Raw genomic sequence first — 25,981 nt, forward strand, 5'->3', positions numbered from 1 at the left:
ATCTGTACTCAGAGATTCCTTCTGTTAATGGCCATGAAGCCTAAGAGATTTGTAAAGCAGCAGTCAAAATACTAAACAAAGATATTAATCTCAGTTTGCTAAAAAGTTTTGCTATTGGATTTAATTTTTTGCTGTGCGATAATTTTCTTTAGCATCCCTCTGCAGGAAATGAGGCAAAAACTGAAACACAAGTGATAGTCTCATAATATTCCAATGCAAATTTCCTTGTGTCAATTCCAGGAACCATGCTAACAAGAAGAAGACACAATGTTGAATCTAAATTGGCTAACTGTGTTTAATTAACTAAATATTTAAGGTTCATGTAGACACAACCTCTGCCAGACTTGCAGAGGTAAATAAATACCCTCTAAAATGGAAGTATTCTACATTTTCAATTCAAGACAAGCATGTATGAATCCTCAATTAGGACTCAGAGCTTGAAGTGAATAATTTCTAAGTTATTTTTCAGATTTAATATTTTATCATGGTATTGATCTATGTATGCAGTTTCATTGTTAATTATAACAATGATAATGACTGTCATTTACTATATATTTACCATGGGCTGATACATACTGTTAAAGAGTTTCATATACATTGTCTTATTTTATCTTCATTATACCTCTATGCTAAGGGTATTATTACACCTATTTTACAGTTGAGAATGATTCTTAGAGAGGTTGGGTTTCAGAATCGAAATTCAGATCTAAATTTGGTGACTTCTAAGTCTGGGAGGACTCACCACCACTCTCCATTAAGTTTTATTACAACTTAAAATAATACATCTTCAATAATATCTTCATCTAAATATTTCCACTTAACTTTAATATATGAAGTGTCTCAACTTTTAATGGTTCTGAGAGAATATAAATGAGCTCTGCATGTTTGTAGTACAAAAAATGGCCCCAAAATGCCATTTCCTAGAAATAAAAAAATCCATAATTTAAATAATGTTCAAAATATGTATATTAAGTATTAATGAGAACAGCTTCTTGTAAGACCATAATAAAGTCTCATGACAGACTGTTTTCTTTTGTTATTTGAAAATCATTACTTTTTTTTTTAGAGGAGGGGGTCTCACTTTCTTGTCCAGGCTGGACTCAAACTCATGGGCTCAAGGGATGCTCTGGGCCCTGCTTCCCAAGTAGCTCCTAAGCCACTGTGCCCAGCTTGGAAATCATTAGTTTTAAGGAAAATAAGAACCTTACAAGTGAAAATCAGGTATGTATCATTTTCCATCTTTTGGTGATGCAGAATGTATAATTTTGCTCAAAACATAAACTTCAGGGGCTGGGCATGGTGGCTCATGCCTGTAATCCTAGCACTTTGAGAGGTGGAGGCAGGTGGATCGCTTGAGCTTAGGAGTTCGAGACCAGCCCGGGCAACATGGCAAAACACTGTCTCTACAAAAAATACAAAAATTAGCTGGGTATGGTGGCGTGTACCTGTAGTCTCAGCTACTCAGGAGGCTGAGGTGGGAGAATCACCTGAGCCCAGCAGGTCGAGGCTGCAGTGAGCTATGATTGCAGCACTGCACTCCAGCCTGGGGAAAAGAGTGAGACTCTATCTCAAAACAAACAAACAAACAAAACAAAAAACAGCATAAACTTCAAGTAATAAGTACATACAATTTTATAAAAAACAGGGTTGGAATAATTTATTTCATAAGTTATTCAATAAAATATAATGTTTTCACTTAGCAATGAGGTAATACCTTTATAAATCAGACGTTTAATTTTTATGGTATAAAATAATAAAACCATTCTTATACACTAAGGGCATATCATATAGTAGATGCATCAAATAAAATTCAGAAATAATATTTTGCTACCAGAGAATACACCAGAAGTTGAAAAAAAGTGACTTACACAAAATTCAAAACCAGATACCTCATGGTCAGAACAAAACATGTCTAGATCATTAAGTTAATTGTTTAATTTTTAGAAGAAGGAGGATAATCAGAAAAAAAGTCTTATCTATCACTTTATTTTAAAAAATAATTTTGCTAAGTTTAACATAGGATCTTTCTATATTCCAACAGCATTTATTATCCAGAAAGTTTTTAAGATTCAAAACATTAACTCAATTATGCAAATAGCTTCTGTCAAGAAAATCTCTTCCTTTTAAATTTCTAAGACAAGCCTACCCGAGATGCCCCACCATTTTACCAGGAAGCTAGGTGATATCCCACGCCATGCTTTCTCTCCTGGGTTGTGTGGGAAGAGCTTCCATCTTTGTGCCTAAGCTGGAGGTCCCAGCACTACAGGGACCCCTCCTCTGATCCACAATGTCTAGTTTTTCACTTCAGTGAAAGGCTTACTAGGGAACTAGAAATCATGCTTATTTCACATGAACCTTTCACATTTGATTTGAAACATGTTTGAGGATGTCTTTTTCTCTCCAACACTATCCTTGGGGAGCCTTTGACTAACTGCTATCCATAAAATCATATCTCTTCTTGGAGTTTCTGAGACATATAGAGAGAGGTAGGTGGGAGACAAAGTGAGCGATGGCTTCTTTTAGAATTTATTGATCATATTTATGAACCATTAAAAATATGGACTATTTGTATTTGTCACTTTTCTACAGCTGCTTTATCCTGGAAACTGAAAAGATTCTGCAATGGAAATTGTGTGCATCATAATCTATTACTGAACATGGCATGACTTTCTCTTTAAAAACAAGCAGGATTTGGGAGGGTTTGAAAGTTTCTCTGCTACTCCACTCATGTTATACTGAGGAAAATAAATTCACTTTAAAAACAGTCGGGTTTTCAAGGTTAGATAATGGCATTTGTCTTGTTTTGTTAGGTGACACTTTTACTAAGCAACCTAACTCTTCCAAATGGCATAAATTCTTGAGCTTACATTTTATTACTAAAATGTATAAAAATGCTTATAGATAACAAAACATTTTTAAAAGTATGTTAGATAAGGAAATCTATATTAAATGAATCATTAAGTCTAGGAAAATGCTTTCTTTGGACTTCATAACATTATTACAAGTCATTAAATGTACCATTGTATCTACCTGCAATTTTAGTTTAATTTCTTCAACAGAGATCCACTTAGAACTATAAAGATCTATAGTAATATGGTTAATTATAGCTACAGTATTTCTCTATGATTGTGTAGAGTCAATTCATTTTTCAGATTCTCTAATATTCCATTAAAATATATACCAGGTTTCCTAATCAATTGATACATCAAAAAATGCAGTATGAGAGTAATTCTCATATGAAAACAGCGAGTTGTCACTTTATTCACTGAGATTTCCTTTTATGGTAACCAAACCCACACAAAGTCATTTTTGGCACCCACTGCCAACAAAGGAGCGGAATTCCAAATACAGTTTTGCATTCACAGTTAAAATTTTCTCTAGTGGGTTTTAAGTGCTATGAAAGGAGTAAGATAATTTACTGGAGAATAAAACTCAGGGGATATGACTTTGGGTTTCCTGTGGATGCTGCTACAGCCCACAGGAGTCCTCTAGTCAGTAAAGACAGACATTGTCTGGCAGGCTCATCACACTTTTCAGAGGGAAAGAGATTACCTCTGCATGGCTATTTCAGTGGTAATGGAACTAAAGGAACTGAAGCGAAAGAAAATGATATTACAGGGAAGAGCAGGCATTCTTCTAGAAGTGTGCCCTCTCCTTTGGCCACTCTTCAGAGTCCCACTCAAATAAGTTTGGCACCCAGTTAAATAATTTCCCCAGACAGGGTCCCAAAGGAAAGACACATAAACAGCCTCCTAGATGGACCTCCTCAGAGGTCTCTTCAGGATAACGGCTGGGTGGGATTGGCAGGAAGACAGGCTTACTCTGCAGAGGAATAAAGACCTACAGTACCCAGGGTTGTCAATCTGGGATCTTTTGCTTAGGAAAACATTATCTCAGAAAAAAACTTTACCTCAGGAAATTAATCATTACTTGAGTGGTGGCAAAAGTCAAGTGAGCATTAAATAATGACATCCTAAATAATGACGGTATAAAATGACGGGCAGCAAACACGGCTTCTCCACTTCCAACATTTTAATAATAAAACATTTTTAAAAATGTAAATGGTCACTTGGTCTTTTCTTGAGGATTTGGTGGTATGACACTTCTAAACATTTCGTCTTTTGTTGAGGATTTGTGGTATGACACTTGTAAACAAAATACGTGTCTTATGGTAATAATTAGTGAATAACATTTTAGAAGGGACATCATTGTATTTGTTATTAAAATGCCACAGATCAATTGTAAAATCTTTAAAAAATACATGAACATCTCAGGGCATCGTAGTTGTAACACTGATCCCACGAGTCACTTAGACACTCATTGCCCAACCACCACTCAGAGCATATATGCTCAGAGAGTATGGGATGAGGGGAAAAAGGAACTACCAAGAAAGAAGGCATGATGAGTGCCAGAGTCCAGCTGAATAAAGACTTATTTCCACAGGATGATTTTTAAAAAGGTGGCTTCCTGAGAGCCAAATTCATTATAAAGGCTTCTTTTAGTAAAAATTCCCATAACAACCTCAGTTCTCTCCAAAATGAGCAAGTTGTCTATATGGAGAAAACTCTATTATATACAATCCTGCCAAGCAATTCAGAAAACTTTTGGAAAAAAGTAAAAATACTGTGATGATCATCCTCTAATTTGATGTAATTAAAATCTAATTTGATATTCAAAGCCTAATGAGAAACAATCATATTTTTTCACATGGGCTGCAGTGCAGGCATCATTGCATATATTTGTAGAGTTTGCCTATTTAGTCAAGATATTTATGACTTATTTTGGCTACAGCATGCTGCTTTTAATATTTTGTCATACCTTTTAAAATAATGTTTTAAATTGTGATTTCACTTTTCTACTGAGATGTTTTCTCATTATATAGCAAAAGTTATTAGGATTCACTAAGTAGAGTCTAACATGAAAATAAACTTTGTCAGAAATAAATTCTGTCGAATAATGCTATTTTAATTATAACAATGATAATTAATTATAATTAAGACTGGTGGGCTGGGTGCAGTGGCTCATGCCTGTAATCCCAGTACTTTGGGAGGCTGAGGTCAAGAGATCGAGACCATCCTGGCCAACATGGTGAAACCCTGTCTCTACTAAAAATACAAAAATTAGCCGGGCATGGTGGCAGGTGCCTGTAGTCCCAGCTACTTGGGAGGCTGAGGCAGAAGAATCACTTGAACTCGGGAGGCAGAGGTTGCAGTGAGCCAAGATTGTGCCACTGCACTCCAGCCTAGCGACAGAGCAAGACTCCGTCTCAAAAAAAAAAAAAAGACTAGTCTACTATGAAAAACAAAATACAACAAAACAACACTTTTCTCTCTAGATGGAAAATATATTGTTTCCTCCCTCCAGTTTATATATGGTCCATAGTAGGCCAAAACAGCTTTTCAAGTTTAATGTAACAAGAGAGTAAGAATAAATAAATTTTAGTTATTTAACCTGTTATCCTCATATCAAAAAACTGCATCACAACCGTCTTTGATTTCCAAGATGCCAACTCTCCTCACAGGAACTCATGCACAACTTCTGGGAATCTAAAAGATGAATAAGAAGATTTAAAAGATGATGACATCTGTAATGAATTTAATAAGCACGCTCATTCTTCTTCACTCACAGAACCTGCCTTCCTTTAGCAAAGAAAATTTGGAACTGGATCTCTCAAGAAGCTTTTTTTTTTTGCCCCCAGGAAAGAATTTCCTTTCTTTTAACATAGTTTAAATCTTTTGAATAAATACTTGTATTTAAAGGGAATTCCCTGTAACAGTGAAATGCTAGAGTTAAAACTTCAAGTATCAGAACTAGAAATTGTGTCATTGTAGTCCATGATACGGTTCTGCCACAAAGCTGAGATTTCCACAGAACTTCTTTGGGTGTATCAGCAACTAAACCTCGCAGGACGAAGTCTCAGATAACCTTGTTGTAAATTTGTTTCTATAGTTTATTTCAGCAATGTTATACTTTGTGCTAAAATTAAATTCTGAAATAGGAATCCAAACCCAACCAAAGCAAAATTCAGACTTTAAAAGTCTAGTAAGTAATGAAAAAAGGAACTGTTCATATATAGAATTAATATTTATTCAAGTATGATCCAAAGAAATGCATGGAAGATCAAACTACCTAATCTGAATAGATTAATCAACAATCTTAACAGAGTTTATCTCCCAGTATAAAAGACCTACTTAAAAATTATATTATAATACCCATAATCGTATATTTGTTATTTTTTTTTTTAAATCGCCCTTTTGTCCTGACAAGTTATTACAAAACTCCCATAAGAATAACTAAAGCATTAAAACATAACAGTTAAAGTGTGCTTTCCTGCAGTACCACTTCATGTGAACATTCAAAGTGCTTAAAGGAAGTAGTTTGCTTCAGTTTCCCCCTCCTTTCTGCACATCACTGCAGTAGCACTTCAGGACACCCTGTGCACTTGAGACATGAATCATTATAAGCAAGTAGGCCCACTCGGTTCCTCAAAAGACACAAAAGGTGCAAAAATAGCTTCTGCAATTGAAGCAAGAACCACGTCAGTAACCAGATGAATGTGGGTGGTCACATAAGATTCTGGTGCTGCAAAGGGCAAATTATTAAGCAAATGCTAGATTTATTTTCTTTTTTAAACTTTATTCTTCTTGCCTCAAATCAACCGTTTGCTGGCACTCAAAGTGACACCTGACAAGGTCTACTATTCTCAAAATTGAAACTTTCATCAATGCTAAAGAGCATGATTCATTAACATAGAAGGAATAGAGATGATATCCTAAAAAATATACATTTTCTATAAGATAATTAACTATCTATCTATCTATCTATCTATCTATCTATCTATCTATCTATCTATTTTTTTTTGAGACAGAGTCTTGCTCAGTCGCCCAGGCTGGAGTGCAGTGGCGCGATCTCGGCTCATTGCAAGCTCTGCCTCCCGGGTTCACGCCATTCTCCTGCCTCAGCCTCCCAGGTAGCTGGGACTACAGGCACCCACCACCATGCCCAGCTAATTTTTTTGCATTTTTAGTAGAGTTGGGGGTTTCATCATGTTAGCCAGGATGGTCTCGATCTCCTGACCTCGTGATCCACCCGCCTCGGCCTCCCAAAGTGCTGGGATTACAGGTGTGAGCCACCGTGCCCGGCCAACTATATCTATATTTTTAACACACTAAATATCACATCTGTTTTAAAAAATCAAATAAAAGCACTTCAAAAAAACCCACAAAAACTATAATCTAGGCTAAAGTAAAGCATGGCATTCCTAAAAAAAAAAAGAAGAAGAAGAAGAAATCACTGAGTTATTTTGTACTCCAAGCAAAATGCATCCAAGACATAAATGGGCCAAGGTTCTAAAGATGCAGATATTTATACGGAACCTTAACTTGCAGTAGTCAGTGACTACCTGTGACTGGTAATCTCACAGTCACCAAATTAAGAGGCAAGAAGGTAAAAGAAGAGCTTAATTTTCAGTAAGCCAGCACCAACCTCCCTTCCCTTCCAGAAATCATCACTCCTACCAGCAGTCTCCACAGGCAAAACAGAGCACGTGAGTGCCCCCCAACAAGCTCTGATGGGACAGCATTCCCAGTTCTGACTCCGTTTTTCCAGTCTTACTTTCTAAGATGATGGCTACTGGAAATGGTAAACACTCCTTTCATGACATGCACATGTATTTGAAATTGTAGATTACAGAAGAGTCCCCTTTTTACCCGGTAAGAGGATTCAAAAATTGGTTCTGTTGCATCACTCATGACCTTTTAAATGTCTGGGTTTCTCTTGAAGAAGAGAAAAGCAATGGTAATCATGTTATACTTATCTTTACCTTAAAGAAAGTTCCAGATTAGCGTGATTTTAAAGCAAAGATGCAAATAATATTAGCATGAAAGATATGATATCAATTTCAGCGTTTTTGCACAAATCATTTTGTTATAAATTGAAATCAGTAATGGCCTCTACATGGGACTTGGTTATTGTTCTTATTGAAATGGAGATATGGAGATGCCATCTCAGAAATTTATTTTTTGCATTAATTTTAAGTGAGTTTTTGTGTCTTTATTTCTCCATCAAAATAAAAGAAAATCCCTTCATCAAACAGCTCTTGAGAATGTACTATGACAACTCATGCTCTTATTCTCAAGAAATCAACAGTTTACATAGTATGCTATTAAAGAAATGGACTAAAGGAGGAAAGATGATTATTTCTTTAACTTCGCTTTTAGGTTATTAGCTTCATAAGAACTTAACAGGCAATGAAACCTTAATATTTAATAAAACAAACAAATTTTCAGAAATAGTGCTAATGAATCTTGATAAATATCCAAAGGTCATTTAAAATTCCTTCCTAAACATGAGGTAAAAATTATATTTCACTTTACCACATACAAGACGGTTTGTCTGTCAACCTGCAGGTCAATGGAAGAGACCCTTGAAAATATTTTCCAATCCTCCATCTCCTATTTGTAATAAACACTTGGAAGATTTGCGTATTACTGTTTCTATCCCAGTGGTTTCTCAGCCTTCCCATTCTTAGAAGAAAAAAATCCTTGGCATTAGTTACTTGTTGTTGGATGCTTATAGGTTATTACTATTAAGCTAAGCAAGAGTCAAGCTACTGATTCATAGATGACAGATAGATAGACATTTTAAAAATATCCATTGTTAGTGGGGTTGTCTTTTTCCATTCTCTACTTTTCCAAATTGTTTCAAAACAAGTTATAGCTAATGCTTTAATATGACTCTTACATGAATCTAGCAAGAGGTGAAGGTTTCATTGGCAGAATTCTCAAGTACCTCCCATCACCCTTGTTTTTTCTGAGGTTAAATAAATACACACTATATCACAATTTTAGGAGAAGAGCTGATAAGGTAAACCAGTTACACTTTAGATGAGCATTGCCATAATTAAAAACAATAATTATTGGCTGGATGTAGTGGCTCACACCTGTAATCCCAGCACTTTGGGAGGATTGCTTAAGACCAGGAGGTTGAGACCAGTCTGGGCAACAAAGTAAGACCCTATCTCTATAAAAAAAATTTAGGCAGGTGTGGTGGTGCACATCTGTAGTCCCAGCTGCTTGGGAGGCTGAGGTGAGAAGATCATTTGAACCCAGGAGTTTGGTGCTGCAGTGAGCTCTAATTGCACCAGTCTGGGGGATAGAGTGAGACCCTGTCTCAAAAAATAAAAATAAAAATAAAAACAACATCAATGAAAATAATTCTTATAAACTCAATGGAAAAATGGCAAATAGAAACTGGAAACAAGATATGATAGCTTTATTTCTCAGTAAAAAGAGTGTTTAAGTATTACATGTTTAAAAGAATGAACACTACTCTTCACTAGAGAAGAGACACTTTACTCTTATAGTAGGGAATAGAAAAGATTCAAAAGTAGTGACTAAAGATGGGAGAAGAGCACTGAAAGAGATATCAATGTTCAAGATATACTCCATCAATTTCACAAGCTTTTTGTAGAGGCATCTTTTCCTCTCTACAAAAAAAAAAAGACTCTAAATGGGCCCATTGTTCCACTTTGGAGTGCGCAAAGTGGCAAAGGAAGAAGAGGCTGGGAAGGACTAGAGAAGGCAGGTACAGGATAGACAACACACATACACACACACACACACACACATTGACAGGATGATGACTATAAGCTTAGATCTTCAGAAATATTTTTGATATAAAGGTAATGGATGAGGTTGGGGTTGAAATGTAAAAAAGAAAACATATTAAAGGGACATGACTAGGAAAAGAGAAACATAGTAGTTTTGGAACATGGGGCAATTCATTACTGGGACAACAATGTAGAAGGTTTTGAAAAGTCAAGAAGGTGCGTGGAAGGAAGGATTTCCACAGTTTTCATAATAGGAGGCTGGGGCAAACTGAGTCCAAATTAGCCAGAAACTGCCCATAAAAATGATACCAAAGCTACATATGGTCTATTGCTGATTCTCAGCAGGTAGTGCAGGAGCACAGAAAAGATAGGAAACAAAGCATTGTGTAAATTAAAACTAGTGAAAACAAACCAAAAAAGCAGACACATGTGCATTAGAGATTGTAACTTAGGCCTCTTTAAATAGGATTTCTGATTATTCTATGATACTTTAAGACATTTACTTATACCTAATGTTAAATGACGAGTTAATGGGTGCAGCACACCAACATGGCACATGTATACATATGTAACAAACCTGCACATTGTGCACATGTACCCTAAAACTTAAAGTATAATAAAAAAAATCCCCCCCCCCAAAAAAAAAGACATTTACTGAATGCCTACGATGTGCCAGAAATGGGCTGTACTTACACAATACAGAAAAAGAAAAGACAAGCATTGCATTTAGGAGCACAGAGCTGGCTGGGTATGGTGGCTCACACCTGTAATCCCAGCACTCCAGCACTTTGGGAGGCCCAGGCGGGCAGATCACTTGAGGTCAGGACTTCAAGACCAGACTGGCCAACATGGTGAAACCCTGTTTCTACTAAAAATACAAAAATTAGCCGGGTGTGGTGGCTGGAACCTGTAATCCCAACTACTCAGGAGGCTGAGGCAGGAAAATCTCTTGAATCCGGGAGGCAGAGGTTGCAATGAGCCAAGATCACACCACTGCACTCCAGTCTGGGTAACACAGCAAGACTCCATCTCAAACAACAACAACAACAACAACAACAAACAAACAAACAAAACAAAACAAACAAACAAACGAAGAGCTCAGAGCTTCAGCGGGGAGATATTTGTGAATTAGTTCAACAAGTGACATAAATATAAACAGATTACGAAGGAGATTACAAGAGGGAATGGTCACTCCTTTCTGGAAAGTTAGAAAAGGCTTTCTAGATGTAACGACATTGAACTTAATATTTAAATAAAACTATATATGCTAATATACAGAAATGCACAGTTATCAATGTTAGATTTAGAGACAAATACATTTGCCAGATGAAATAAAAATACAAGACTCTACCATTCCGGTTTCTCTATGGTTATATATACTTTATTTTTTGTGATGGAATGTTGGTTCATGAGGATGCTTGGGGAATAAGGTGTTCTAGTTAATACAACCTTATGGTTAGGTAAAGACCACAGAGAAAATCATTTTTTGTTAAACATCTGGTGGTAATTTATTTTCAAAAGTACACTAGCTTTTGCCTTGAGTTAATTACAGTCTACTAACCATAATTTAATCTTCCTTTGATGATTCCGGATCATATAGTGTTCTCCAGTCATTCTGCATCTTGGCTGTGCTCATCTGGTATTGGCCATGCAAACTTCTCCCAACATGTGTCCTTAAAACACACGTCCTGTTTTCTAAGATAAGAGCTATAACCTAGGTTTGTTTTCTTGACCCAATTTGACATCACGTAAGTCATATATCTGACTAACTTGATTTTAGGAGCAAATATATGACTACAAACTTCTATTACTATTTAAATGTTTAGCTTATTCTAAATCATATAGGCAGTGTTTAGGGCTGTGGAATAATTTAGAAACCATTGAATTTAATCTATCAGGCAACTAACAAATGAAAAAGGTGAGAACCAGAGAAGTCAAAAGACTTGCTTAGGGACCCACAGCTCATTATGATAGTTCTGGTCTACAGCTTAGGTCTTTAAACTGTCAAGTCAATTATTTTCCATTATCCACACTACTTCCTCTTATTCAAAGTTTATTTATCTAACCCTATGCAGAAATTGATTGAATGAGTAAAGAAGTAAAAAATGAAGAATTAATAATTTTGAAATTCAAATGAGCAAAGATATTTATAATCCATAATCAAAGAAACAGAAAATAACAGTAGTTAAGGATCAATGCTCCACTGAAATGTTTATCAATTTTTATACTAAATAAAAATAAATTCAACAAAAATTTTAATTTTTCCAAAATGAGTCAATGATAGAAAAATTAGAAGATAATCAATTTCTACAAGCAGTGCATTATTTAGTATCCAAAGCAAAAATAATTACTTAATTTACAACCAATTTTCAGTATAAGCTATTTTCTAAGATTTTTATGCTCTTATAATGAAAATTTTTCAGTAAATATTTTAAGTAGAGTTATGAGACCATCTTCCTAAAAGCAAAGATAGCTCTTTCACTGAAAGTCAGTGGAGGTAAGCCCCTTGTTCATAATACCAAAATTTCACCTAGGAGACCTGTGAAGACATGGTAACACCAACTCCACAGGCACTACTTCTTCTGCTGTATTGGTTTTGCAAAAGGGCAGAGCCAAGTAGATGTTTTGTATAATTAAAAATCTTTTTTTTTTCTCTTTTGTGATACATTTTCCCATTTTTATTTTTTTCCTTCCCTTCCATTTCCTCTATCTTATCCCTTAATATGGTAGGTAAATAACTACTTCTAGCCAAGCCAGCTTAAACATTTACTCTTTAACTAAATATTTGGAGAGACAGGGATAAAAGCAAAAAAGGTGTATTTGACTACCATACTCTAGTGAGAAGTATATATGACACAACAAAGTCATAACTCCAATGTACTGTTTTCTCAAGTTTTATCTTTTACAATGCTTATGTTTACTATACGGTTGCTGCAGATATACATAAATAAGGTCATGATTCTCCAATTTTCTTTTTACTCCTGGGTATGCCAAGACTAGCATAAAGAAAGGCCGCCGTTAACTTTGGATTAAGTAAACAAAGAGAACAGAGAAATCAAATCATAAAATATGCATTGTAGTCGTAAGTATTCATATAACAGGCTGACCTTGCCTGAAGAAAATCCATCTTTGAGGGAAGATCCTCCTGCATCAGTGGAAATAATACCCAAAGCAATGAAAGCACAGCTGAAAATATGAATTGCATCCCACATTTCACGCTACAAACGATTCTCAGATGTGATGAAAAATAAAATTGTCTTCAGTCTCTCTATAGTAGGTCTACACACAATAAAAATCTCTCAAAAAGAAATCAAGGCAAAGCCTATGACATATCATATAACCTAATCAGACAGACCCTATCTACTTCTAATAACTGAGCTGCTGAAAGAATCAATTCTATTTCCTCTCGTGACAATTTTCCTAGAGAGTGGGGAAATCGGTCTGTGTGCCTGTGTAGAGATATACAACCTCAGGAAACCAAAGAACAAATCTGGACTCACACTGTCCCAGGTTCTATAAGGTACATAGGGTAAGTGGATACTATCTCTCAAGACTTCAGAAATTGACATGAGGTTAGCACACAGCAAATAACCTGAACATCCGTTGTTCTCAGAGATTAGGAACCATACGATCAAAAATGGCTTGAACAACCAGGAAAGACTAGACAGAGGGAAGGGGCTCAAGTGGAAGCCATGATTTGCACAAATGAATTAACTAGATAAAGATTTATTATTAACCTGTGCTACATGGTTATTCAGGTAACTCCTTGACATTTTGACAAACTGTGAATGGCATTCATACTTTTGGTCTCATCTCAGAATATATCATTGCCTACAAAGTTTAAGGCTAAAAAAATTCAAGTTTCAAGCAGGCATTTATAAGATCCTATTGGGCAAATTCTGTCAGGCAATTCCAGAATTCCATCTGCAGGCTCATTCACTCAGTCAAATTACATTTTTTCCAAAGCTCATATATACTAATGTGATGATATAAAACATTACTAAAATGCAAACTTCATATTTCTTTGAGTTTGAATCCAGATATTACTGCCTCATTTACCAAAAAATCCCCAAATACATACAAATTTAAATCAATTTCAATGACATCAAGTAAGAATTAAAAATAGTGTGCATGTGTAGGATCAAGATAAATGAGACAACATTCTGCTTTCAAAGAGCTTACTGTCTAATGAGTAAGGAAAACATATGAACAATGAGCTATAAAAGCAATAGAGGCATGAAACGGTGTTGTGAGTATACGAAGACAGGAGATTACTTAGAAATGCTGCATTTAAGGAACACTATCTTAGATTTTAAAAGAAGGCTCAGATTTGCAGGCAGAGATGCATTTAATGTGAGGTTATTATCATGACATAGACAAGAGAAGGGGTGTTGGAGAAACAGTCTGTCTGCCTAGAACATTAGGCACACTGAGGTGATGGTGGTGGCAGAAGGTAAAGAACTTTAGTTGGCAGACACAGAGAGACATCAGTGGTTCTGAGAAGACAACTGCCACAGTCACAGAGACACTTTAGAAAGCTATTATATCCCATCTCTTTCCATCCCTTTCGAGCAAACTCTGCAAATGTATAGCCTGAAAAAGAATAAAGATTAAGAAGAAGTTTGTTTTAAGGCAAGGAGACTTGGAGCAAAGGAGGAAAAGATACAAGTAATAAGATAATGGAATAAACTCTTTAAAAAGTGGGATACTATGCAGCCATAAAAAAGAATGAGTTCATGTCCTTTGCAGGGACATGGATGAAGCTGGAAGCCATCATTCTCAGCAAACTAACAGGGGAACAGAAAAACACGGCATGTTCTCACTCATAAGTGGGAGCTGAACAATGAGAACACACGGACACAGGAAGGGAAACATCACACACCGGGGTCTGTTGGGTGGTGGAGGACAAGGGGAGGGAGAGCATTAGGACAAATACCTAAGCATGCGGGGCTTAAAACCCAGATGGCAGGTCGATAGGTGCAGCAAACAACCATGGCACATGCATACCTATGTAACAAACCTGAACATTCTGCACATGTATCCCAGAATTTAAAATAAAATAAAATAAAACTAATAAATAAATAAATGAATATTTCATTAAAGAATGAATAAAAGAAAGTGGGAACCAAAAAGGAACTCAAAAGCATAAATAAGGAATCTGTCAGAAGAAAGCATGAAAATTTTTCTGTTTTAGAATGGAGGGAAGGAAGATATAATGAAGCAAGATAACTTTTCAGATAGAAAAGAAACTGAGGAGTCCCTTCTTAATATCTCAGAAAAGTAGAAGGCGAGGTCTGCTGATGGCAGCAGGGAACTAGCTGTGCTAGAGGGGCTTGACGAGTGGGGAACAGTCAATTTGCCTTAAGTATTAGTACTTGCAGCAGTCTTAGGAAAAACACTACTTCTTATTAGGCCATTTAAAAAGAGTATTTTCCAAACTTTTTTCTGAGTCAATAACCATACCCAAATAATTTAATAATATATCCAAAAGTTTATCTTTTATTCTAAAATAAAACTCTTAAGATGATTAACTATAAGCTATTACGTATGAACAGTAGATTTAAGACTGTTATATTTTTTAAAAACTGTATATATCTCTCATAATTCTACATAACTACCTAGAGTAGAAAATTGTGATACTCATGCTGTGCTTCATTGTATAGGCATTTAGGGAATATTTACTGATGACTTGAATATTTACTTTTTAGCATCATTAGTGACTGAGGTGATTCTTTTCAGTGAATTAACCAATAATTTAACAAAGGAAATTGATGACGATATTCTATGCCACATTTCTTTTCCGATACCATGATTACCAAAATATGTATTGCTTGATACTATGGGCAGAGTAAGGTGTCAATTCTAGTATATTTAGCAATTAAAAAGGAACTCCATGTTTTATAATTTATTAATTTCTTTCTTTCTACCTCCCCCCCCACCTCCCATCCTTCCTTCTCTTTCTTTCTTTCTTTCTCTCTCTCTCTCTCTCCCTCTCTCTCTCTCTGTCTTTCTTTCCTTCTTTCTTTCAGACAGGGTCCAGCTCTGTCACGCCCAGGCTAAAGTGCCTCCCTGTGCCTTCTGCCTCAGCCTTTCAAGTAGCTGGGACTATAGGTGCCCACCACCACATCTGGCAAATTTTTGTATTTTTTGTAGCGACAGGGTTTTGCCATGTTGCCCAAGCTGGTCTCAAACTCCCGGGCTTAAGCGATCTGCCTGCCTTGGTCTCCCAAAGTGTTGGGATTACAGGTGTGAGCCACTGTGACTAGCCCTCATGGTTTATAATTTCTAATTGTCTACTTAAAATGAAGTGATATGGGAGAAATTTAGCTGGACTCAAAATCAGGAAGAATTTTATTTTTATTTAAAATTAGCTTTATAGACACTACATTTTAAGCCTATTCTATTCCCTCTTTGGGCTGACTGATAGAAAGCTAAGATCTAAATCTGTGGCCATCTTATAGGAAGGATCTAGACCTTCTAGGCATGTGTTTTGGTCACTAACATCATTTCTAGCTTCAAGTACTATTTCTACTTTTCTTTCCCATTGTCTCATACTGATAATTAACAATATGTACACAAACAAACACACAGATCTCAATAATGGGGACTATTAAATAAGGCAATAAATGTAGCTAGGAACTGTTTCCAAAGTTGAATCTATTTGTATATTTCAATAGTTTGAGCAACACAACTGTGAAGACTAATTAGCTCCAGCTCTGTGAAAAATGACAGAAGCTCTCTGAATATGTGCCTCTTCCTTAGCCTTCAACTGTATTGATTCCAAGAGAAGAAGAGCTTTCATAAATATAACAGAAAAGGTACATATAACCTAACTGGATAGGAGCACTAATTATTTTTGCTTCTCTAAGGAACTGCTTAAGAATAATATGGAAATAATATGGTCAAATTATATTATCTTTGAGCCGTGGTCAAATTTCCAGCTACTGTCAAAGCTCAGCAGCAGACAAGGCAAATGCATCTGACATATTCTTGGACATGGATAACTTACACCAGCAGATCCTACACACAAATCCTGTGCAGTGTACTGAAGCAGGTGGATGAAGGTTTTGTCTCTGTTGAACACCCATGGGGTTATAAAATCAGGTTTAGAAACATGTACTTTAATACATTTTGAAGCCATTTGATCAGAAAGCATTACGAGTCTCAAATTGACCTCTACTTTTAAGGTAAAGCTTCAACTATCCTAAGTGTTACTCCAATTTTAAACAATGAATTAAAGAGCCTGAAAATCATTTTCAGTGTCATTTTGATTAACCAATTATATTTGATCTAATTGGATTTTTCTCCTCAAATAAATGTAAACACTAAAGAGTGTGCGTTTGGAACTCTTAATTTGGGTTTCAGTCAGCATTGAGCAATATCTAATATAAGCATATTGGCTTAATTTCTATATTCCTCACACATATAAATAATTTGAAGAATGCAATTTAAACAAGGCAACCAGAAGTTATTTCCCCTGAAAAATTATAATAAATTAAAAAATTGTTTTTAGTTTTGAAAGCAGTTTGCCAAAATCTGCAGGCCTGTGAATGGTCTGAATTCATACAATATTCAGTGACTTCTCATTTATTGATGTTATTTGGAATCTCACTTTCATTCTTTCTCACATATCACTGAAGGGAAAAAATTTGCTTAAGAAAAAAACAACTCACCTAATCAAGAATTCTTCATTAGCACAGATTTTCATCAAAACAAACAAAAGTAGAGAAAAATAAGCAAAAACAAATAATCAAATAAAAACAAAGAAAATTGCAACATAAAGTATTTTAATCATTTTGTCCAATTTCTATCAGACTTGCTCTGGTTTCACTGAGGGCCTTAGATAAGGTGCCAGAACTAATTTTATTGCAGCTTCTGCTCTCTGATTTTAACATAGATGTAAATTATTTGAATAAATATTTATATATTATAGTGAGTCTTTCAACAGGTAACTAGCAATACAATATAGAGAAGAAAATGTTTTAGTAATGTCTTGTCTATGTATATTATTTTTCAAAACTTATTTCAGTCTCACAATAGCCTTGTAATGGAAGAATAGCATGAGAAAACGGATGCTCAGTAAGGTTAAGCAATTGTCAAAGAAATTCCTCAAAGATCACACAGCAGTGGGTCACTCCTTGGCCTCCTGCTTCTCAGTGCAAGGCTGTTTCCATTGGCAGTACATGGACATAGGTTTAAGATCCCATCTGCCATGGACGAACCGTGGGTGAATCCCTTTTGGAGCTTGAGTTTCCTCATACATAAGATGGGGGTAATAAAGGTGCTGGCCCATTTCTCCACCACTCTATGGGCGAGCCCACGTGGAGAGGACACATGAAAGTGACCTGTCAATTTTAAATTGCCAAGTAGTAGATATGATTGCTGCTGTCGTTGATACTAATGAACAAAGCAGTTTTATTGCTGAATAAGGAAACCCAAGCTGAAGAAATGTTAATGTCTAGGCCCTAACTAAAACCTCCTGCTTCACTGAGGGCTCTGAGTACGTCCTATCAGCATAGTAAACAGTCAGAAAGCTTTTATACAGTGACTAAAGTTGACTCTTGAATGCCGCAGGGGTTAGGATGTTGATCTTACCCCTACCCTGGACCGAGCAGTTGAAAATCTGCATATGATTTTTGACTCCCCCAAAACTTAACTACTAATAGACTACTGTTGAACAGAAGCCTTACCGATAATCTAAGCAGTGGATGAACACATATTTTGTATGTTGTCTGTATTATATACTGTATTCCTACAATAATAAGCTAGAAAAAATGTTATTAAGAAAATCATAAGGAAGTGAAAATAAATTTACTGTACTGTACTGTATTTATTGATCCCATTAAGTTTTCATCATCTGTTTACTGGATGAATTATCTGTCTGAAATGGTGGCAACTGCAGCTGTAGACCTCAAACTACAGTACACATTAAGCAATCCAGCTTTTTCTAATGTCATGACTTTCCTCTGCTTCTGGGGAGCACTTCTAGCATTAGTAATGGCACTTCCTATGGGTCCCATGGTGTTATTCAAGGTTTAAACTATTGCATTAAACATGATGAAAAATGTGCAAGAACCAGGAGAGATCACTTTTTATTGCGTCTGCACTTTGCTGGCCGACAAACCACTCACACGGAGATGATTGGCGTCACATGGCGTTTTAAGTGGATGCTTGCAACACTTGAGCTCACTGCAGTAGCAACAGGCGGGAACTACAGAATTATTACGGTAGTACAGCAGGTACAACAATTAGTTTTATGCAGATTTAATACTGCATCTTTACCTGTGTTTACATGTCTCTCAGCATGAATGGTGCCATGTATGGTCTATGTGTGTGCAAAAGTTTTGGCAAATTTTAACTTTTTATAATGGATGTATGTATATTTCATGGTAGTAAACGACAAAATAGTGTCTACATATATTTTATACACTCATAACACATCTAACTTTTTCTTTTTTTGATGTTTCTAGATTTTTTGATATTTCTGATATTTTATTCATTAAATAGAAACCACATTAACATCAACCCAATGCTTACAAGTTCTGGATGAAAAATTAAAAAAAATTTTTTAGAATTCATTAAACTTCATCTATCCAAGTCACTCCAAATTTATGTGAAATATTTAGTTCTAAATGATTTCACAATACTTTCCTACATGGAACAAATAGTTGTAACTCATCAAAAGTAACAAGTCTGAAATACTTTAGTCAGGGAGACAGTAATTAGGATTTTAAGCTAATAAGGACATAAGTATTTTAGATAGAGAATAGAGACAATATCACCCAAAACTGTAAACAAAGTGCTATTCTTCTTGAATAACAGTTTTCCATTGCATACATATGTGCTTGGGGTGCCCAGATGGTATGGACAAAATACCCCCTTATTCCCAATTTTGCTTTCTGCAGTTTCAGTTACCCTCAGTCAACCATGGTGGGAAAATAGGTGAGAACAGTACAATAACATATTTTGAGAGTGAGAGAGAGACCACACTCACACAACTTGTATTACAATATATTGTTATAATTGTTCTTTTTAATTATTAGTTATTGTTGTGGATCTCTTAGTGTGTCTAAGTTATAAATTAAACTTTATCATAGGTATGTATGCATAGAAGAAATCATAGTATACATAGGATTCAGTACCCTCTATGGTTTCAGGCATTCAACTGGGGGTCTTGGAATATATCCCCCTTGGATAAGGGAGACCACTGTACACACAGGTCTGGAAAAATCCTCTTTTTTGCCAGAAACATAGTGATTTTACGTCAAGGAGGAATATTATAAATAATTCTGACTTGGGCTTCTAGGTAACAGTAGCTGGTGCCTGTCAAACATTAAAAGGGATTTTCATCCTGAGAAGCCATAAGGAATTCTCTCTTATGGTGGTGAGGAGAGAAAGTCAGGGATTTCTTTGGTCATTGCTACTACCATGAGTGGAGACAGCCTGATGGCACATCTGATACACAGAGGAGACAGTCAGACACCCCAACAAAAGAAACTAGCTCCTCTTGCAGTGAGCTGAGATCGCGCCACTGCACTCCAGCCTGGGCAACAGAGTGAGACTTCGTCTCAAAAAAAAAAAAAAAAAAAGAAAAAAAAGAAAAGAAACCGGCTCCTCAAGGCTTCACAGATCTCTGGAGCAAGCTTTGGCTGAAAGCACACCACCACTGTATTGTTGCAATTCATGAATCAATAATGTTTCCATTTTTGCTTTAGATAGTTCCTGTCAAGTTCCCTGTTCCTTGCTGTCAATAGTGTCATACAAATGCTATAATTAAAACGCCTTGGTTGAAACAGGTTTGGTTGGCTGGTGCTTCCCCCTTTCTAGATCCACCTGCATGCCCATGAAGATGGCATGAAACCAAGAAATAGCAAGGTTGTACAGTGTTTCGCCTGGGTTGCAGTTTTCTGCCTAACCTACCCTCTCAAAATGAGAAGAGATTATGCTCCTAACTGCTTAGGGACAAGGGTGACCTCATGCAGATGGGGTTGACTGATGAAGTACATAGTCTTTCGAGTGAAGACAGAACTGAGTTCCAATTCTAATGCACAATTCACCAGCTACGAGATCTTGGTTATATAACTAATTCTCCTAACATGTTTCTTTATTATGAAATGGGATACTAATAGTTATTATGCCAGCAGGTTGTGAGTATTAAATGAGATAGCACATGCAAATCATTCAGGACAATACCTAGTACTTGTAAAATGTCATAAAATATTGGCATTCTTATTTATATATTAGCAGAGTTAAGTTTCCAGAAGCTATAAATACAGGCAAACATTGCATTTACAAAAGTAGGTACTTGACTTTTATTATTTGAGCTATAGGGGTAACAAGTGGCCATAAGTTGAAAATGGTTATTTGATTTTGCATGCATGCAAGCACATGTGAAATATGTGTTTATATCTGTAGATTTTGTCTTAGCACAGGTGAAATACTGAAAACATGAAATATTACTTAAAGCATGAAATGCTGAAAAGGCAAACTGTTCTTAATGTATTTCATAAACAAAACATTACTACATAGAATATAAATGCCAAAATTCCTGCTTTGGAGTTTGTTTTTGTATTATGTCATAATGACTAGCCATTAAATGTAACTCATTTTTTTGACTTGTCAGTGGGAAACATCATTCTCATCCTAAGTGCAGCCCAGGAGGAGACAGCGCTATCTACGGTAACACCTAGGTATCCTTAAAAGACAGATAGGAATGTGAATCTTGTCCATTTCAGGGACAGCCATTTCTTGCTGAGGGGCTAAACCACTAAGAAAAGAGGAGACAGAGCATCAGGCATTATCTCTTCTTGGAAGAAATGAATATTCATATTACTATTCATTGTCACTAGTCACTATTGAAGTGACTAAAAATTAGTAAATTTCTGGTCATCAGTGGACAGCTGCAACATCAACAAATTATTTGAAAAATCAACACCTGCTGAAAGCATGTTTTCCCCAAAACCTTATTGAAGTCCCAAACATCAGAGTTGTCAACTAATTTCTATAATGCTATCTGAAACTGCAATTAAAGTTCAAGGTGGTAGAATAGCAAACTAGTGACATCAAACAGCAGGGGAGCCTCTGGGCTAAGATGCAGTTAGTCCACAAACATAGTCCCTTTGCAGTCTAGCAGGGAATGATACATCAGTGCCAGGTCCACGACAGGAACCCAGCATCGCTGATTAGTTTGAAATTTTCCTTGCTCATTTGTGCATGAAAAGCCATATATCACTTAATGCCAATGACCAAGAGTCTTCTCAAACCAGGGTCAAATTGCTAAAGGCTGTTTTTTTCCTAGCATATTGAAAAACCTCATTTTTTCCCAAGAACTTTCCCAGAAATTAGACTAAGCAGCAAATATTTTCCCTTTACTTCAGATTTATTGTCTGGGCTACCACACACCCAGGTGACAGCAAAAAACACTGAAAATGTCTGCATTTGGCTGGTGTGGAATAAATGGTCTTAATAGCTCACAAATATCTGAGGAATTAAACCTAGGAAGACAGCATCACCACATTGAGCTGCTGAAGTGCACGTCTATTACTTCAATTTTTAGATGACAATATTCAATTAACAACCATGGTATCATATTAGTCATTATTAACACTTACTAAGCACCTCTGCCTCTAGTATGCGAAGTGCAGAATTCAAGTTTAATATGGTGGGACTCTAACTGTCAGATGGCATCTTCACTGGATTTATGCTTCTCTATGAAACAATGGGTTCCTTTCCAAGCTAATCATCCTAAGTTTCTAAGTATTTGGCCTTCATTTTTATATATGCCTAATATGCTCAGAAACAAGAAATGCATGACTAATCACAAGTAAATTTATAAAAGAATACATTTTCTGCTTAGAGTGATAAGTATCTTTTTGATGAGAATGATTTAATTTTGTTGAGAGAGATTAAAATTTAAAACCAGAAACTAAAATCTTAGAAATGCTTCCCTTTAATATTCCCAGGGATGATAAACAGAAAATAAAAAAGGGAGAATTTGAGAAGCTTAGGAGGATGAATCCCTCAAAATGCATAGAAGATATTTAGATCTATGAAAATAATTCAAAGAACTGGCTCTATTATATAAAACTGGAAAGATCCTTCTGTTCTGATGTTGAGTGTCTCTCCCTAGGCTAATCCAAACGGCTCAGAAAGGTCGTGTGCTATACCAGACAATAGCTTTAGAAGATCATAATTTTATCTTTTGTTGCTTTTTGATGTTAATGAGTAAATAATGGCATTTCTTGACAAAGACTAGTTACATAGTGATAACTGGCAGAAACCTCTACATTTTGACCAGAGTGAATACTGTAGGAGTCACCTCACTATATAGTGTGGGGAACATAATGGACTGAGCCTGCACAAGGGAAAGAGGCCAGGGTAGCCCATGTGATGGCTCGGCTTGCCCTGTCTATTCAGTTCTGATGTTCTCTGCAGGTCAGAAGAGAGGACCTTTCCCAGGGACTCACCACGTATGAGGTCAAGCAGTGGCCAGTGTCAAAAAAAAAAAAAAAAAAGGAACGAGGGAATACACACAATACCTGCAGTTAAGAGGTACTATGATAGCATGAAAAGAACACTAGATTAAGGCAAATGTCAGCAGACTATAAAATACATTCTCACCAGAAGAATTGCTTGAACCCAGGAGGCGGAGGTTGCAGTGAGCTGAGATGAGATTGTGCCACTGCAGTCCAGCCTGGGAGACAGAGTGAGACTCTGTCTCAAAAAAAAAAAAAAAAAAAAATTCTCACTTGAGAAAGTTAGATAACATTCTCACTTGCAAAAGCTAAATAAGGCCAACGATCACTGAGATAGTGATTGCCAGTAATTACAAGAATCTAAGCGAATTCTCTTTTACTCCAGATCTAGTATTTCCACAGCACCTCTCAGTTAGCAGACCAATTCAGCTCTCCTGATTATGTATCCTTGTATAAGTCACTTCCACTTAGTGGGACTTGGTTTTCCCATCTATAAAATGGACACAATAATTCCTGCCCTGCTATCTTCCTGGGTTACTGTAAGAACTAAATGAATCTCCATATGTGAAAACAATATGAAAATGAAAATCACTAGATCATTGTAAGATATGAATTTTAAATCCATGGCCCTTCTCAATCACAGTTTTATAGATGTCCCATCACAGGCCTTCTGTGTCATGACTTAAGTTCTAACATAGTTCATTTGTATTCATCTTTAAATGTAAGTATATCCTTCTCCCTAAAGTTCTCCACAAGTCCTTTTCTGTGAAAACACAAGATAGACATCTACTAATTATTCCATCTCACTGTGCCATATTAATCTGTAGACTGGAGTATGAGGCCCCAGGAGGTTGGGATTCTGTCTGTTTTTTGTTAATATACTACCAGCTGCTGCAACAAACAAAATCCAAAATACATAAGGGCTCATTCTCAATAGCAATCTAAAATGTGTGTTCTGATAGATGGGTGGCTCCATACTGGGAGGAATTAAAAAGCCCAAACTCCTTCAAACTTATGGCTTCACCATCTGCAACAAGGATTCAATCTTCTGCCATGATTATGACAAAAGCACAGAAGCATAGAGGGTAAACCAGGGGAGGGTTTGACGAGTCAGGTGATGAAGTTGCACACAGGGACTTCCCCCCACATTCCATTCACTAGAACTCAGCCACATGGCTCATCTCTCCGTAGCAAGGCCTGGGAAATGCAGTCTAACTGTGAGTCCAGTAAGAACATGACACAGGTTTGGTAAACAGCCAGCCAGTCTCTGCCACCCTCATACTCGAAATTTAAAGGATGCTTTCTAATGTATGAATGAACTGACTAGTACATCCGAGTCTTGGCCATGAAGTAATAAAGGAAAAAAAAAAAAGAAAACTACTATACGTAAATCATGTTCACAGCTCTAATTCACTTAATTTCACAAATCACTGTTTGCCCTTCTTTTCCTAATATATGCAAACCCAATTTTAAGGATGAAAAATGACACTGCTAAAAGAAAAAAGAAAAGCATCATAAACAAAGCTTAAAGTTTCTAAAAAAGAATCACTCCCTAATAAGGAAATATCATGGAGAGAAGAGAATCATGAACAGAGATAGAATTTTCCAGCAATACACAAAGAAAAGATAAAAATAATGTGATAGCTTCTACTTGCTGTGCAATTTACTTCGGAATTTTACATTTTTATACTAAGAGGTAAAGTCCTGCCATGTTTCCGTAGCTAAGCTAGATTTTACAACATAAAATTCTGATTTTGATGGTTTAATATCTAAGTTGTTTTAAAATAAATTGAGTTTAAAGACTGACCAAATGTATGAATTAAAAAAAAGATCTTTGGCATTTTTAAGTAAAGTCACTAAGTACAGCAAGAATGAATGCAGGGTCTTTTAAAGGCATCATATAAAACTCTGTAGTATATACTTTTAAATGTCTGCATTTGACCAGGTCAAGATTGCTAGTGTATTTAATTCTTACTAAAATAAATCTATAAAGTATAAGTTTAAACTTCAATTGGTGACTAAGTGCATATGCCAGTATTTCATCATAACCTAGAAGTTTCAGGTGATGAAATGCTACAGTGAATGCTCCAACCAGGAGGATCTCTTTACTTTAGTGGAATTTGCTTCACCACACAAGCTTTCAAAATAGATTTATTTCTGCTATTTTTTCTGACTATATTTTAAAAGAGAAATGACATAGGTTTCACAGATGCTGGTGAAATAATTACAGTTGCATAGGCAAGGCATATAATTAGTTGAAGAACAGGGTTAAAAAAAGATTTCACCTACACTATGTGGGTACAAAGACTTAGGGTTAACTGTGAAGCAACTGCTGTCTGCATCTTTCATAGCTATAACCAACACTGAGGCAAAAAATACCCCAACTATATATATATATAGCGTACACACACACACACACACACACACACACACACACACACACACACACACACACACAAAACTCAGGACACAAAGAGAAGATATCCTTCCTAAACTCAAAAGCGCACAGATGCTTACACTGAAAATAAAGTCAGTAGTTGCCTTCACTGCATGGGCGTGCAGCAAAAATCAGGACAGAGCAAGGACAGGAGAGAGAACAATGAAGAATGATTCCTCCTTTCCTATAATCAAGGGCCACAATTCACTCCCTGAGACACAGAGAGATGACTTCTCTTCGTTGGCACCCAGTGTATGGGAACATCACTCCTTCACACACCCCTGACTCCTGAGGAGTGGGAGGCTGAAAGTACCAGGAAAGGAACCAAATCATCTCATTTTCATATGAACCTGTTGAACTCCTAAGCATTTCAACTTCTAAGCTGAAAGAGCTCTTAAGCATGAATTATCAAAAGCTGTTTATCACCTGTTTTCACAATCTCCTAATTCTAAGAAGTTT

At 36.2% G+C, this 25,981-nt stretch overlaps 1 protein-coding gene across 11 annotated transcripts in view; it reads right to left on the reverse strand.

The window, feature by feature from the left end:
- Positions 1 to 25,981, reverse strand: part of HIVEP2 (HIVEP zinc finger 2) — a 195,617-nt gene that overhangs the window by 26,612 nt on the left and 143,024 nt on the right. For 6 of the 11 annotated variants that reach the window (XM_063707898.1, XM_019029863.3, XM_055392030.2 and 3 more), the window contains one exon: positions 5,452 to 5,546. The gene's annotated coding sequence lies outside the window, so the exon portion shown is untranslated. Of the gene's footprint in view, positions 1 to 1,445; positions 1,564 to 5,451; positions 5,547 to 25,981 lie in introns of all 11 variants that reach the window. The other 5 variants (XM_063707900.1, XM_063707903.1, XM_063707901.1 and 2 more) reach the window with 2 other exon arrangements.

The sequence above is a fragment of the Gorilla gorilla genome, chromosome 5, assembly GCF_029281585.2.
Source record: "Gorilla gorilla gorilla isolate KB3781 chromosome 5, NHGRI_mGorGor1-v2.1_pri, whole genome shotgun sequence".
Lineage (NCBI taxonomy): Eukaryota > Metazoa > Chordata > Mammalia > Primates > Hominidae > Gorilla > Gorilla gorilla.